This window comes from Humulus lupulus, chromosome 9 (assembly GCF_963169125.1).
Source record: "Humulus lupulus chromosome 9, drHumLupu1.1, whole genome shotgun sequence".
NCBI classification, from domain to species: domain Eukaryota; kingdom Viridiplantae; phylum Streptophyta; class Magnoliopsida; order Rosales; family Cannabaceae; genus Humulus; species Humulus lupulus.
The window spans coordinates 63,553,245-63,570,858 of record NC_084801.1 but is presented as its reverse complement, the minus strand read 5'-3'; positions in this window follow the sequence as shown (position 1 = coordinate 63,570,858).

The window sequence follows — 17,614 nt, the reverse complement described above, 5'->3', positions numbered from 1 at the left end:
TTAATCCAAAATGCGATGGGACAAATGAAGCTAATGGTACAAAAAACAGTGCAAATAAATTGGTGATTCGTACATGAGCAAATATGTATTCACTAATCTAAGATGAATTAAACATATTTTCCAAACCCCACCTCGAGAGTGCAGTAATGTTGTCATTTGTGACATATGGCTTTTACTTGAGGATGCCATTCTTGTGTCCCTCCCTCTGTTTTCCTAAACTTTGTTCCATTAGTTTGGAGAAGATATATGCTTTATATATATATATTAAAATAATGCAGTGGATGGTTTTGGTTGGTTTGTGAGGTCCCTAATTTTCCTCCAGTTACATTTGTAAAAAAAAAAAATTTGTCCCTAAGCTTAATGGATATTAAGTAAATAAATAATGGATAAAGTAAAAATGGAAAGTGATTTCATTTGAAGAACATACACCTTTGAACGGATCTGCAATTTCTCCTTGTCGATGATTGTATTCGAAGCTGGTCGGTGCCTGTGCTTTTGTATTCGATGACCACCGCTATCCAGAGAACGTCAATGTCCCCAGCCACCACCGCTGCCGAATCTCTTTGATAGTACAAGTAGTCTACATAATGACTTCGTGAAGGTTAGGAATGGAGTTTTGAGACCAGATTCACAAGAGTTGAGTACAATGTCAAAAAATGTTAACATCCACCATGAATGAAGACAAATCTGTATATTTTATCTTACAAATTAATTGAAAACCTACCCAACCCTAACAGGTACACCTGGCCTTCGTTAAAATAGGTGTAACGGTCCAAAATAGGCCTAAACCATTCAATAATTAATAGGTTATTAACTAACCATTTACACTGATAACCACGTGTAAATTGACATAACTACCCTCATACATTGACATCATTAAAATAACTAAATAAAAACTTCCCTATGGAGAAAAAATTACTATTAAGCATGACAACTAGAGATAAAAGATAAAATACTCTTGTTTATCTTCATTGACTATACATAACATTATTCTTTTGTAAATTTTAAGAGGGGTTTATTTTGAAATGGTCTGAGAGTAGAAATAATGTGTGCCAACTATGACATTAGTACAAGTATTATAAACAAAATTTGAGAATAACCTTTAAATTAAATAAATCGTACAATATATCGAGGGTGGTCTATGTATTTATTATTTTTTTATGACCACACACTTTTTTATCAACAATTGTTACGAAAATTTTAATTTAGAAATTCACTTATGCAACTGCCCAAATAGGGAAGTTTGACTGCATTAAGTCACATTGTATAGTAAAATTATACCAACCAAAAAAACCGCACATTTTTATTCTAGTATTATTTGGATTTCCAAAAATGCCCCTATCATAAATTCCCCTCTCTTTTTCTCCCATTGTCTTCTCCCTCTCTATCTCTCACGTTTTCCCTCTCTATCTCTCAAGCTCTTGTACAAAAAAAAAAAAAAAAGGCAACTTAATCTATACAATTTTTCGAGCTTATTTCAGGGCAAGTTGTGAATCCTTTGAAGGCAAGGACTTCATTTTGGATTTCAGATAAAAAATCATATGGGTAAGTATATATTTGTTATATGTAGTGAGGAAACTTGTTTTTCAACATTTCTTTTGCTATTTCGAACAAATCTGTGTATGCCTTGATGTTTCATTGTAATTTTTCACTGTCGGAATGGATTTTCGTTCCTTTCTTGGATTTTTTTTTAGGGTTTTTTGTCTGCCTTGATAGGACTCGATGGTCCTCGATGGACCTCGATAAACCCCTCATTTGTTTATATCATTTGTCTACCTCGATATGCCACGATAAGACTCGATGGTCCTTGATGGACCTCGATAAACCATCACATATTTATATTATTTGTATACCTCTATATGCCTCGACGGACATCGATGGACCAACACATAAGGGGGAAGTGGCAACCTCGATGGTCCTCGATGGACCTTGATAAAACCATCACATAAGGGGGAAATGACTACCTCGATGAGCCTCGATGGTCCTCGATTGACCTCGATAAAAACCTCGGACTTTAGGAACAATGGGTACCTCAATGAGACTCGATGGTCCTCGATGGACCTTGATAGAGGTATAAAACATAATTTATGTAGTGTATGCCTCGATGGGACTCGATTGGACTCGATGGGCCTTGATGGGTTGAACTCAATAGTTTGATAGTTTGACCTTGATATGAATCGATATTTTGCTGTTTTATGTTGTAGTTTAACTTTTTGACCTTTTCTTTTGTTGCAGATTCGATTGTTTCCATATTTGTTGCATTCAATGGTGTTTGGGAACTCGAAAATAGGGATTGGATTTTCTGGAATGCTGAAAATCAAGTTCTGCCCGTGGAGAAGGGTGTGACTTATGACCAACTCCTTAAAATTCCATACGATGAGCTTGAGGTGGATAAATGTGTGCATGACTTGAAAATTGAGGTCCCATACACATGCCTATCACAATCCGTCAAACCTACCATTATAAAAAATGATAGGCATGTGCGTGCATTCATTGGGTTAGAATTGAAATCTATAGAGAAGCTGATTCCTCTATGTGTGACATTGATTAAGAAGGGAGGTATAAGAAATGCATCGGCTTCTGCCAGCGTTAATAAAGAAGTTCGATTTGAAGAGAACATTTCTCCTCCATGTCATGGTTTCAAAGAAACTCAAGGTGACGTTGGAACATGTGTTCCCAAGACAAATCCAGACGTCATAGTCCATGATGATATCTACACATTTGGAGATCCGCCATATTTGCATGACACGGTGGAGTACAATCCCTATGGCTACGATCCTTATGTCAACGACAATCTTGTTGCATCAACAACAGATCTTGGTGGGCCAGATGTTAGGGCAGATTTGCCAACACAGAGTTCAGATGTTATGGTAGATGAGGAGTGCAGAATAGAAGATCGGCAAACACCTGGGACCAGCAGTAGTCGTCCAGGTCCAAGTAGAACCGATGATAGTTTTAGATGGAGTTCTCCATTGGACATAGGTGAAGATCGTAGAACATGGAGTGCTCCCATGTTCATCATTCCTTAGCTAGCAAAGCTTCAAGAGAATTGTACCTTGGGAAGTTCTTTCAGACCAAGCTTGAATTGAAAATAAAAGCATCCATATTTGCGATAAAATTCGTCTTTAATAGTTTTGAATGCTTGATTCAAAATTATACCAATAATAATAATTTTCATATATTCTTGTTTTCAGGGATGCATAAATCTTTTGAGAAAAAAGAGTAGTTGCATTGAAACCAAACCAAAGAAGAAATGATGAAGATAATTGAATAAATAAAATATTAGTTTAGAAATTTATTTTGTTTAGTTTAAAACAATTTAAATTTTTTCATTTTGAAATATTTGATTTTCATTATGAAAGAAATTAATAAGTTGGATACAAGGGTATAACTGTATTTTGGGAATTTGAGAAGAATTTTATTCTTCGAGACAAGTATGCAATTATATGATAATTGAGGTTGAATAATTAATTATTATTTTTGAAAATATATATTAATTTAAATATATAAAATTTTTAATTTCATATATATAAATAAATTAATTAATTTTTGAAATTAGTTATTTTATTTGAGTGGGAGAAAATAAAATTGGTAAGTCAAAAATAGATTTTGATTTATTGAATCTTTAAAGATGATGATAATGATGACCATCAATTTAAATTTAGAATTTAGAATTTAAATTTTGAAATATGGTTGTTATCTTTTCCTTAAAAAGATAAATACCTTATTTTGTGGGAGATTGATTTAGTTAAATAATTAAATAAAAGAAAAATGTGAAATCCCTGAAAAGGTAATGGCAATACACGCTTGACACAGTCCAAGGACTATACCATGCGTGTACCACTTGTATTGATATTGTATCAATGTATTTTTTATTTTATTTATTTAATTATTTAATAATTTGAAAATAGTTTTTTCAAATTTGGTAAGTCGGATATTTACCTAAATCAAATCCTATCATCATTATTATATTATTATATTATATTACTATTATTATTAGGAATAATAAGGTAATATAAATCTCTATATATATGATATAGAAGAAGAAGAGAAATATACACAATACACAAAATATACATTAGACACAACACAATTCACAATTCATAATAGTTCTTAGAGTTTTTTGTTAGACAAAAACTCTCTCTTTCTTCTTCTTTATTCTAGCCATTCTCAGACCATTATCCAAGTTCTCATGTGTTGAGAAATACTTGTGATTCCTAAAATACAAACCCATGTTCTATATGTGCCCACACACATCTTGAGTTGTAGAGAACACTCCGGAAAATTGTTGTTTGAGTGCTCAAAGTTTTGGATAGGAAGATTATTAAAAATACAAAAAGACTCAAGGACACTTGATAGGCTTCAAGAGGTAAAAATTCATGTTCTTGATTTTTTTGCTTATATGTCTTATATAAACATATTATATATTTATATACATAATTGTTGAATGATTAATAGTATTGTATGATAATGTTTCTGGATTGTTTTCTTGATCATATAAACTGTTTATATGATTAATGGATTTTTTTTTATTGATCTTGTTATGTTGTTCATAAACAAAACAATGAGCCCACCACGCAAAGTTTTCGCTGTGTGCTCTGAATGGTTTTACAACAAAAAGAAATAGTAGAAATAAGAAATAATAAGAATAATAAGCAAAACTCTCTCACTCACACAATTAAAGTGAAGAGCATTGGGGATCACCAACTTTAAAAAGGTTTACAACCTTTGTCCAAAAGCTTATTTCTCCATATCTCAAGCACTAAGGGATTCTCTCAATATTGGAAATAGCTCTCTGGAATAATCAAGCATTTTTGGTATATTTCTAGTCGAGTGCTCTGGTGGATAGAAATAGTGTTTTCTTACAAGTGAGCATTAGGCTCCTATTTATAGAGCTTGAGATACCCTTCGAACATAAAATTCCACCAACCCCCATTGCTGTTACCAATGTTTATGGAATTAAAATGAAGATTTGTTACTTGGGATGTTAGAACCGTTCAAATTGGAAAAAATGAAAAGAGAAATTGGCTGTCAACACTCCTGGCTACGGCCAGCAGTGCCTCAATCCCCCATGTCGCGGTCACTGTGTTTAGTTGATACTCCTCGCCCTAGTTAGTCTTCTTTTGGTCTTTTCCTTTGCCTTTCCTTCCATGCCATTGGTGGGGCACCTTGTACTTGACAATTTTTCATATGACATTTTATTCCTTTATACTTTTTTGTTATGAGTACTCAGTGTATTGATTGAAAATTTTTATTTCCAATGCTTACTAAGTATTTCAACTCACAACCCTAATTGGTTTAGGTATCAGTATACTCTGAACACATGTATTTTACATGCCATTCTAACCTTACTCTGTTACATTTTTCATGCTAACAACCATGGTAATGTGAGTAGTATGGTACTTCAGCAAGTACCATGAAAAAAATAGGCTAGGTCGACCACTGCATGGGTGATAGTCCGACCACCCTATAACTTTGATGGACTGGCCGACCACTCCATAAGGGACATGGCTAGGTATCTCCCTACCAATGCCTTTTTTATTTTTGTTTTTTGCACTTTCGGAACATATGTTGAACAAATGTCCTAGAAAAACTTGAGCTTGCTTAGTACTTAAGGTCATGCCCTCATCCTCATGTATACCCCAATCGGTATGTACTATATGCCCCCCAGTAATCATGTGTAACGACCCAAAATCACTAATATGGCTTAAGAGCCTTGATTAGTGTGCCAGGAGGGCATAATTGGTTTATGTGTGAATTTATTGATTTAATGCATGATTACAAGATAAGCATGCTCGTATGATTATATGTATATAAATGTGGTTAAATGTTATACTTGTGAGAACCACATTATTATGTGGGTAAATTTGCAGCGGGCGACTTGAGGCGATCCTAGGGAGCTAGATAGCGGGAAAGTCACAACAGGGCCTAATGTTTGACTTTGGACAAGTCAAGGGGTATTTCAGGTATCAGTTGATTATTTAGATTACCGGGTTATGAAAATAAATAATTGGAGATATATTTGAGGTTAGGAAGTCTAGGTGGGAATGTTGGGGAAGTCTTACCATTTTGCCCTCGGGGACGTTTCTGGTACCCCGAGCCTTAGGATTAACTTAATTGCTTAAGGATAGACTTAAGAAGATTTTAGGAAACTGTGGAATATAGCAAACCAACCCTCTCTTCCTTTTTCTCTTTCTCTCACAAAGAAAAACACAGAAACTTAGAGGTCTTGGCCGGAATTCTTAGATTAGAAGCTGGAGTTTAGAGGATTATCTCAAGGATTATCAAAGGAACTTAAATCAAGGTTGAGGTAAGCATTGAATCCCATTTTCTGTGGTTGAAATTATGTGATTTTGATTGTGTTCTAAGTGGTTTTTGGGTTTTGGATTTGAAGATTAAATTGAGGCTAGAACCTTGGAAGTTAGCCCAGAAAGCTCTTGGAGGATTGGTTCTGCAGTTGAGGTAAGCTCGAATTTAAAGTTTAATGACTGAGTTATGGTGTTTCCATGGCTGGGTTTTGTGTCCTTGAGTTAGAAAGTTTCAGTGATTGAAATAGGTTTTAATGGGTTTCTAGTCTAGTTTTTAACTGGGTTGCGTTGTTGGAATCTTGTGGGAAGCTTTTGGGTAATTGAGTTGTGGAATTGGAGTAGTTTTGGGTGAATTTGCATGAGGTTTGAGATTTAAAAATGGTGGTATTTCTGGGTTCGAAGGGGTCGGGCCGCGACCTTTCGAAGCTGATGTGTGCTAAGGAAGGAGGGCGGGTCGCGGCATGGTCTGAGTAGGGCCGTGGCCCTTAGTTCTTTATGGGAATTGGGAGGTCTCTGGTTGGGGCCATGCCGCGGCATGGGTGGCTAATAGCGTGGCCCTTAAGGGATTTTGGGATTTTGAGATTCTAGGCTTGGGAATTTAACCTAGGGTGCTCGGGATTGAATCTTTTACCATGTTTGGTGAAGTTCAATGATTCGGAGACTAGAACTTTGTCTAGAAGCTCTTTTAAGATTGTTGATGGTATCCTTCATCTTGGTTGTGACTAGGTGCTAAGCTAGGGCTCGGGGATCAGATCGCGCTCAAGGAGCATCGCTCGTAGTCTTTACATTCGGAAGCTAAAGGTAAGAAAAATACACCCGTTTGTGTATTTTTCGTGGGACTAAGGGTTCCCCAATATATTTGTTTTGAAAATGATGGTATTATGCCATATAAATAGTAAACAAACGACCTAAGAGTGCCAAAGGTTACACTTGCGCATAGGGCGCAGCTCGGCCACTGGTATCCGAGGACAGCTTATTATGCACTGAGCTCGGTTTAAGCGGGCCAGAGTCAGTGGGGAAACAGAGGGTGCGGCCTAAGTTGTCGGCCCTAGGTATTATGTGGTTTGACTGTTATTAATGATTGGTTGCATCTCTGATTCCGATTACATGCTATGTGATTAATGTGGAATGTTAAGTGTTTGATCATGCTTAAGGGATTATATTCTTGTTATGATTGTTGAGATGTGTATTATGTTTTCTTGCTGGGCCTTGGCTCACGGGTGCTACGTGGTGCAGGTAAAGGGAAGGGTGAACTTGATCAGCCCTGACTTGGAGAGCTCTGTGAGGGGAATTTACATGACCGGCCACTCAGCCACCACTGTTGAGAGGATAACAGGAACAGAGGAGCTATAAATGTCTGCTTTGCCTTAGAGTGGCTAACGGTAGTCTGTATTGTGGAAATTTTGTAAACCAACTTTTAAACCCTATTCCTTTTTGGGAGCCCATATGTAAATCTGTTTGAATATATGAAATGCATCTTTTGAGACCAAAACCATTTTAACCCTAGCACATTTATGGTTTAGTGACACGTTTTGACTAATTGACTTGATTAGCAAGTCCTGCACCTTTATAAGTACACAATGTAGCAGTCCTGGCTATCCAGGGCTTTACAACTTGGTATCAGAGCGTCCTAGGTTTAAGGGTTCCTGAAGACTGGCTGGACATGTACATTCGCTGCTAGAGACAACCTCGATTCAGGGTTTCGTAATGTGTATATGTACTTATATGCTTATATGTCTGGAATGAACTACGATTGTTGTTATCTGTTTGATTAATAGGGAGCAGGAGATACTGATAGGGCCTGGCCCTTGACTGTTGTGTGAGAATATTGAGGCATGTTTATTAGCATCGCCGTGTATGTACATGAATATTTGGATGATTAAATGCATATTGTTTATGGATGAATGCTTGTTTCATAGCTATTGTGTCATGAGATTGGGGCATGCTTATTAGTAGCTGGTGCATGTGGATAAATGCCTATATGTTGATTGTTTCTGTGTGGTTATGTTCCATTGGTGGATTTTGGAGAAGTTTTTACCCTGGCATCATGGTCTGATTGTCGAGTCGTTGATTGCAGATTGACTTGGATAGCTATGCGTCCAAGAAAATGTACGTGACTAGCCGGCACTAGGTCTGGGACCGGGGGTGATGACCAGGGCCAGATTCCTCTGCTAGTCCTTGAGAACTGGCAGCAACTTATGGTCGATATGCAGGCTCGGTTCCAGAGTGAAGATGAGCAGATCCGTATTTTGCAACAGCAGGATCCATCGGGGAGTGATGCCCCTATTGTACCACCTGTAGTGGTACCAGTTGTGCAATCTGGAGAGGTTGGGAATAGATGGGAGCCGTTGTATGAGAGGTTCAAGAAGCAGCAGCCTCCAATCTTTGAGGGTGGACCGGATCCATTGAAAGCCGAGCAATGGCTAACCATGATTACTATAATTGTGGATTTCATGAGAGTAGAGGGGCATGATAGAGTGGCCTGTGCCACTTATATGTTTAGAGAAGATGCCTGCATTTGGTGGGAAGTGGCATCGTAGACCAGCGATGTTACTGCTTTGAGTTGGGAATGTTTCGGAGATTTGTTCAGTCAGAAATACTACAATGTTGCCGTCAGGGCAGCAAAAGTTAATGAGTTCGTGGGTTTGGTGCAGGGCAATATGACCGTTACTGAATATGCCCTAAAAATTGACGGGCTTGCGAAATTTGCACCAGATCTTGTGCCTATTGATGTTGATAGGCAAGATAGATTTATCAGGGGGCTTAATGCTATGATTGCCCGGGATGTTAGAATTACAACGGTACCTGGAGGAATAACTTATGCCCAGGATGTTGAGAAGGCTCTTACCGCTGAGGAAGCGAAGAACAAGATTTGGAAAGAAAGTGCGGTGAGACGCGAGGGCCGTAGAGTGGTGCCCCCTTATTCAGGGACAGCTAGGGGTGGAGGCCCCAGTGACTTCAAGAGAAAGACGCCTGACACTTTGACCGCTGCTGGTCCTAATAGGAGGGGTCGGGGTGGACAGGGTGGCCGTCAGGGTGGCGGCGAGGCATGGCGGACCTATCCGGAGTGCTCGAGGTGTAGAAGACGCCATCTGGGTGAGTGTCGGGCCAAGGTGTAACGACCCAAATTCAGTGTTAAGGCTTAAGGGCCTGGAGTAGTGTGCCTGGAGGGCATGATGGGATTTGGTGTGTGTTTCTATTGAGTTTTATGCATGATTATCATTTAATGCACGTTATATGACTAATTGATTATTTGAGATGCATGACTATGTGAATTAGTATGCATGTAGACCTGATTGTCTTATAATGAGCATGATTATAATTTGGCCATGTTAGGGCATATCTGTGATAATTGTACTATGTGAATTGTGCCACGTGAGGTGGTGTTTTTATCAGGATGCACGCATCGAGACGGTCCTAGTGAGCCAATTAGTTTAAAAGTCACAACGGGATGTTGTACCCGGCTCGGGAGGAGCCTAGGGGTACTTCGGGAATCTTATAAGTTGAGTTGAGATTTAGTGGTTAGTTATTGGTGATTGGGTAACCATTTGTAACTGCTGTGGGTAACAAGTTTTAAGATAGAAAGTGGTAGAATTGAAATGAAAGTGTAATGACTTAAGTGCCCTTGAAGGTTTAGCTAAGGAGGGATTATTAGGAAGGGTAAATTGGTCTTTTGGCAAGGCAAATAGGCAAGTTGCAGCTGGGTATATGGGGTGTACGGTTTGGGCATTGGCTCATTTAGTGTCTTCATAAAATTAGAAGAGAAGGAAAGAAGAGGAGAAAAAGGCTAGGGCAAGCAAGAAGAAGAAGAAGAAGAGAAGGAGAAGTGGGAGTCTAGGAGGGGATCAAGGACTTGTGTGGGTTCTTCATTTGAGGTAAAGGTTTTATACATATATAAATATGGATTTTTGTTTTGATTTAAGGAATTTAAATGCCTAAGCTAAACATTGTTGGGTTTTGGGGTTAGTTGCTGAAATTTGAAATCATAGGAGTGGATCTCGTGTGGGTTGATGTTTTGGATTTGATTCTAGTGTTTATGGGGTGTTAGATTGTTCATATGAGGTTTGGATTTGAGTTTTGGGGTTTAGGTTTTGGTTTGGGGTGATTTGGAGAGGTTAAAGCTCGGGAAAAATTGCAGGAAAAATCCAGAATTCTGGGTCTGCGAAGGTGTGCCGCGGTAGGGTTTTTGTGTGCCGCGGCAAGGGAGCTTCTGTCTGATGGGTGCCGCGGCACAAGGATGTGGTGCCGCGGCACAAGGCAATTTTCAGGATAGCTTTTTTGGCAATTTTAGGTCTTAGCTCCGGGGGTTTGGGGGATGCCTCCGGGGTGTTGTTTTAAGGTTTTAGAGGTCCCGAGAGTGCGGGATTGGTCCCGGGAAGTGGTTTTGGGTTTGGTAAGTATTAAAAGTGTTTTATGTGTGTTGTGACTAGGATTTCGGAGAGGCTCGTGCTCGTGACCGTGGTGCATCGGAAAGCACGGATTACAGGTAAGAAAACCGTAACACCCGAGATTAGGGCATGGGCCCATTGTGTGATTGTAGGGCACGACCCTAGCTTGAATTGTGTGCAAATGTGTAATCTTAGATAAACTATTGTACGTTTGAATGTATGATATGTGTGATTGTAATTGAATGAACGGCAAGGCCGGGAGCGGCAAGGGCCGGGTACGGCAGTGGGGCCGGAAGCAACGCTCAGCACAGGGGATGCTATAGCGAGGGTGGGACCCAAGGGATACATGAGTTATCCTATGGTAATGACCGAGACCCCAAGCTTTGGTAAGGCCTCTGGGGCAGCATGGCCGTGCTTGTTTAAATCGATGATTTTCTTATTTATCAGTAAATTATGCCAGTAATATTATTATTGCATATGTTATGTGCTATTTGGGTTTTCTTGCTGGGCTTCGGCTCACGGGTGCTCTGTGTGGCAGGTAAAAGCAAGGAGTCTGTCAACCGGCCATGAGTATGGAGAGCGTGGGGGCGGCGCGTACATGTTCGGCCTGCCTGACTGCTTTGGTTGGGAGTTTTTTTGTAAATGGCTGTATTAGCTCATTCTTTTGATAGTCAAACCTATTGTAAATCTATTTTTGAGATGTAAATGTTTTGTAAACCTTATTTTGGGATCCCAGATGTTTTATATCTAACGTTTTCAATGAAGTTAAACATTTTAAAAGAATACAGCCTTAAACTCTGGTTTAATCACACTTTTGGTTTTAGAAACCACTTTGAGTCAATGAAATGCACAATTTCTGTTTAAAACTCACTTAGTAACGGCTCTAAGGTAGTAGGGCATTACAGGCTTGCTTTGTGTGCAGAACAGTGGGGCATCTCAGGAAAGACTGCCCAACAGTGAGAAAAGGTGGATAGCTTGACTCTAGCTCGAGTGTTCACCTTAACTCAGGCAGAGGCCGAGGTTAGTCCCTTGGCAGTGACAGGTCAGATTTCTAGCGCTGGCACTCCTTTTACTGTATTGATTGATTCTGGTGCTACACATTCCTTTGTTTATAGTAAAGTGATTGATAGATTGTGTAGACCTAGTGAATATCAGACTGCAGGGTTTGGGACTTTATTGCCTATAGGGGAACTAGTAGTTTCTAGGAGATGGATTAGGGCACTGCCAATGATGGTTGATAGTAGAGAACTTTCGATGGATTTGATTGAGTTAGATATGGAGGGTTTTGATATGATCTTAGGGATGGATTGGTTGGTCAGGTATGAGGCTACTATTGACTGTAGGAAGAAGATGGTGACTTTTGAGCCTGAGGGCGAGGATCCTTTTGTCTTTGTGGGTGCGGTGTTTGGACCCCGTGTACCCATGATTTCAGCATTGAGAGCCAGAGACTTGTTATAGGGTGGATGCATAGATTTTATGGCTAGTGTGGTGGATACTACTAGGGTTATGCTAACAGGGCCGGGAGAGACCAGATTGGTGTGTGAGTTCTTAGACGTATTTCCTGAGGATCTACTAGGGTTGCCGCCACGCAGGGAGATTCATTTTGAGATTGAGTTAGCACTGGGGACAGAACCAGTATCACGGGCACCATATAGGATGGCACCAGCAGAGTTGAAGGAATTGAAGATACATTTACAAGAACTTCTGGATTTGGGATTCATCAGGCCTAGTTATTCTCTATGGGGTGCTCCAGTGTTGTTTGTTAAGAAGAAGGACGGGACTTTGAGGATGTGTATAGACTATAGAGAATTGAATAAGTTGACCATCAAGAATAAGTACCCTCTACCAAGGATTGATGATTGATGAGTTGTTCGATCTGCTACAGAGAAAGGTGGTTTTCTCAAAGATTGATCTTCGATCTGGTTATCACCAGCTGAGGATCAAAGATGAGGATATACCGAAGACGACCTTCCGAACGTGGTATGGGCACTATGAGTTTTTGGTCATGTCTTTTGGTCTGACCAATGTCCCGGCAACTTTTATGGATCTGATGAACATGGTGTTCAGGGACTTCTTGGATCAGTTCGTCATTGTCTTCATCGATGACATCTTGGTTTACTCCAGTTCAGAGGCAGAGCATGAGCAGCATCTTCGACAGGTTTTACAAAGGTTAAGGGAGCATCAATTATACGCCAAGTTTAAGAAGTGTGAGTTTTAGTTGCCAGAGGTGACTTTTCTTGGGCATATAATTGGAGCAGAAGGGATTAAGGTGGATCCGTCCAATGTAGAAGCAGTAAGAGATTGGCCGAGGCCAAGGAACGCCTCGGAAGTGTGGAGTTTCCTTGGGTTGGTAGGCTATTACAGGCGGTTTGTAGAGGGATTTTCAAAGATTTCTTCACCAATGACAGAGTTGACGAGGAAGAATTAGAAGTTTTCTTGGTTAGAGAAGTGTGAGAACAATTTCCAAGAGTTGAAGCGATGACTTATTTCTGCACCTATGTTGAGTCTTCCTTCGGAGGAAGGAAAGTTTGTAGTTTACTGTGATGCATCAAGGATGGGTTTAGGCTGTGTGCTGATGCATAATGAGAAAGTTATAGCTTACGCATCGCGTCAGCTGAAGGAGTATGAGCAGCGGTATCCTACACATGATTTGGAACTAGCAGCAGTGGTATTCGCACTGAAGGTGTGGCAACATTATCTGTATGGGGAGAAGTGCGAGATATACACTGACCATAAACGTTTGAAATATTTCTTCACCCAGAAGAATCTGAACATGAGGCAGAGGCGTTGGTTGGAGTTGGTTAAGGATTATGATTGTGATATCATTTACCATCTAGGGAAGGCCAATGTGGTGGCAGATGCGTTGAGTAGGAGGGGGCCAGGAAAATTGTATAGTTTCACCCAGATCTCGAGGGAGTTAGCTGATGAGATGGCCAGGGCAAAGATAGAACTGGTGGTAGGCCAGTTAGCTAATATGTGGGTAAATCTGCAGCGGGCGACTTGAGGCGATCCTAGGGAGCTAGATAGCGGGAAAGTCACAACAGGGCCTAATGTTTGACTTTGGACAAGTCAAGGGGTATTTCAGGAATCGGGTGGTTATTTAGATTACCGGGTTATGAAAATAAATAATTGGAGATATATTTGAGGTTAGGAAGTCTAGGTGGGAACATTGGGGAAATTTTACCATTTTGCCCTCGGGGACGTTTCCGGTACCCCGAGCCTTGGGATTAACTTAATTGCTTAAGGATAGACTTAAGAAGATTTTAGGAAACTGTGGAATATAGCAAACCGATCCTCTCTTCCTTTTTCTCTTTCTCTCACAAAGAAAAACACAGAAACTTAGAGGTCTTGGCTGGAATTCTAAGAATTGAAGCTGGAGTTTAGAGGATTAGCTCAAGGATTATCAAAGGAACTTAATCAAGGTTGAGGTAAGCATTGAATCCCATTTTCTGTGGTTGGAATTCTGTGATTTTGAGTGTGTTCTAAGTGGTTTTTGGGTTTTGGATTTGAAGATTAAATTGAGGCTAGAACCTTGGAAGTTAGCCCAGAAAGCAATTGGAGGATTGGTTCTGCAGTTGAGGTAAGCTCGAATTTAAGGTTTAACGGCTGAGTTATGGTGTTTCCATGGCTGGGTTTTGTGTTCTTGAGTTAGAAAGTTTCAGTGATTGAAATAGGTTTTAATGGGTTTCTAGTCTAGTTTTCAACTGGGTTGTGTTGTTGGAATCTTGTGGGAAGTTTTCGGGTAATTGAGTTGTGCAATTGGAGTAGTTTTGGGTGAGTTGGCATGAGGTTGGAGAGTTAAAAATGGTGGTTTTCTGGGTTCGAAGGGGTCGGGTCGCGGCATCGTTCTTGGTGAGTCGCGACCCTTCGAAGTTGATGTGTGCTAAGGAAGGAGGGCGGGCCACGACCCTTAGCTGTTTATGGGCATTGAGAGGTCTCTGGTTGGGGCCATGCCGTGACATGGGTGGCTAATAGCGTGGCCCTTAAGGGATTTTGGGATTTTGAGATTCTAGGTTTGGGAATTTAACCTAGGGTGCTCGGGATTGAATCTTTTACCATGTTTGGTGAAGTTCAATGATTCAGAGACTAGAACTTTGTCTAGAAGCTCTTTTAAGATTGTTGATGGTATCCTTCATCTTGGTTGTGACTAGGTGCTAAGCTAGGGCTCGGGGATCAGATCGCGCTCAAGGAGCATCGCTCGTAGTCTTTACATTCGGAAGCTAAAGGTAAGAAAACTACACCCGGTTGTGTATTTGTCATTGGACTAAGGGTTCCCCAATATATTTGTTTTGAAAATGATGGTATTATGCCATATAAATAGTAAACAAACGACCTAAGAGTGCCAAAGGTTACACTTGCGCATAGGGTGCGGCTCGACCACTGGTAGCCGAGGATAACTTATTATGCACTGAGCTCGGTTTAAGCGGGCCGGAGTCAGTGGGGAAACAGAGGGTGCGGCCTAAGTTGTCAGCCCTAGTTATTATGTGGTTTGACTGTTATTAATGATTGGTTGCATATCTGATTTCGATTACATGCTATGTGATTAATGTGGAATGTTAAGTGTTTGATCATGCTTAAGGGATTATACTCTTGTTATGATTGTTGAGATGTGTATTATGTTTTCTTGCTGGGCCTTGGCTCACGGGTGCTACGTGGTGCAGGTAAAGGGAAGGGTAAACTTGATCAGCCCTGACTTGGAGAGCTCTGTGAGCAGAATGTACATGACCGTCCACTCAGCCGCCATGGTTGAGAGGATAACAGGAACAGAGGAGCTATAAATGTCTGCTTTGCCTTAGAGTGGCTAACGGTAGTCTGTATTGTGGAAATTTTGTAAACCAACTTTTAAACACTGTTCCTTTTTGGGAGCCCATATGTAAATCTGTTTGAATATATGAAATGCATCTTTTGAGACCAAAACCATTTTAACCCTAGCACATTTATGGTTTAGTGACACGTTTTGACTCATTGACTTGATTAGCAAGTCCTGCACCTTTATAAGTACACAATGTAGTTGTCCTGGCTATCTAGGGCGTGACATCATGGGTTTAAAAGCCTTGGTCACTTGCTACATGACAATGCCTTGCTTTGAGAATTTAGACACATAGTACTATCCTTTTCACTCAATGATGCAAGCAGGAAATGTTTGTCCCTCATTGGTAGTTGGGTGATGGTTTCAAACTCAGTAGTAATGATACCTATACACAGATGCAGATTGTGTTGCAAGTGTTGATCATGATCTATGTAATTTCTTGTGTACTTGTTATAATGATTGTAGACAGAAGTGTCTAAGTTGGACCAACCGGGTCTAGATGGGCTAATCGAGCCTGTAACGAGTCTTAGATCAAATTATCGATCGGTCCCTCAAGGACCATATTTGATTATGATCCGATGATGGTGACTGGTCTTCAGACCAGTCTCTTGTTTTTTGATCGTATGGGTCGATAAGTTCCTCAAGAACAAGGATCGAACATGATCAAATAATGGTGACTAGGTCCTCGGACTAGTCTTTTGTTTGGATCATATGGGTTGATAGGCTCCTTATGAACCAAGATCAAACATGATCCATAATTTGACGACAAGGTCTTAGGACTTGTCTCTCATGTTGATCGTATGGTTCGATAGGTTCCTCAAGACCCAAGATCGAACATGATCAAATAGTTTGGCGACAAGGTCCTCGGACCAGTCTCTTGTTTGGATCTTATGGGTCGATAGGCTCCTCAAGAACAAAGATCGAACATGATCCATTAATTTGGTGACAAGTTCCTCGGACAAGTCTCTCATTTTGATCTTATGGGTTGATAGGCTCCTCAAGAACCAAGATTGAACATGATCCATTAATTTGGTGATAAGGTCCTCGGACCAGTCTCTTGTTTGGATCTTATGGGCCGATAGGTCCCTCAAGCACCAAAATCGAACATGATCCGATGGGGCTGACAGGCCTAAAGGACAAGTCCTTCATTGAAAGAAATTTAAAGAACTCAGAGAAACTTAGGAAATTAAATTCATTCATTGAAGCACAATGGATGTTACATAGATAATTCAAAAATAATACATTTACAAATTAAAACTTGTGTTGCTGCTGAAAAACTTCATTAAAGTACCAGAGGAGGTGTTCGCCATTCCAATAGATTTTAATTAGTTCTCCATTCAGTCGGCTATCTTGTACGTCCCTGGTGGGATCACCTCCTCTGCAAGGTATGGCCATTCCCAGTTAGGTCCTAGTAACCTTGCTGTAGTGTCCTTAGTGTTTAGGAACATCCTCCTGAGTACTAAGTCCTCAACATGGAATTTTCAATCTTTCTCTTTGGAGTTGAAGTATCTAGCCACTATTTCTTGATGTGCTGCTACTCTGAGACTTGCCTTTTCTCATCTTTCTTTGATCAAATTGAGCGACACTTCTACTAGTCGATGGTTCCTCCCCTGATCGTATGTCTCCCATCTATGCCATGGGGGAGTGAGTTCAACTGGCAACATGGCTTCATACCCAAATGCCAAAGAGAATGGCATATGCCCTGTCGCTGTTCGTGCCGTTGTTCGATGTGACCATAGTACCTCCGGAAGTAATTCTGGCCAGGCTCCTTTGGCTTGTTCAAGGCGTTTCTTCATAGTGTCTTTGATAGTCTTGTTCACTGCTTCCACTTGGCCATTAGCTTGGGGGTGTGCTACCGATGAAAAGCTCTTTGTGATTCCATGCCTCGTACGAAATTCGGTGAACATATCACTGTCAAATTGAGTCCCATTGTCCGAGACTATCTTCCTTGGTAGGCCAAATCGACATATGATATTCTTCACCACAAAGTCTAAGACTTTCTTCGAGGTTATGGTGGCAAGCGGTTCTACTTCAGTCCATTTGGTGAAGTAGTCCATGACTACAACAAAAAATTAGACTCCTCCCCTTCCCATAGGTAGCGAAGGGCC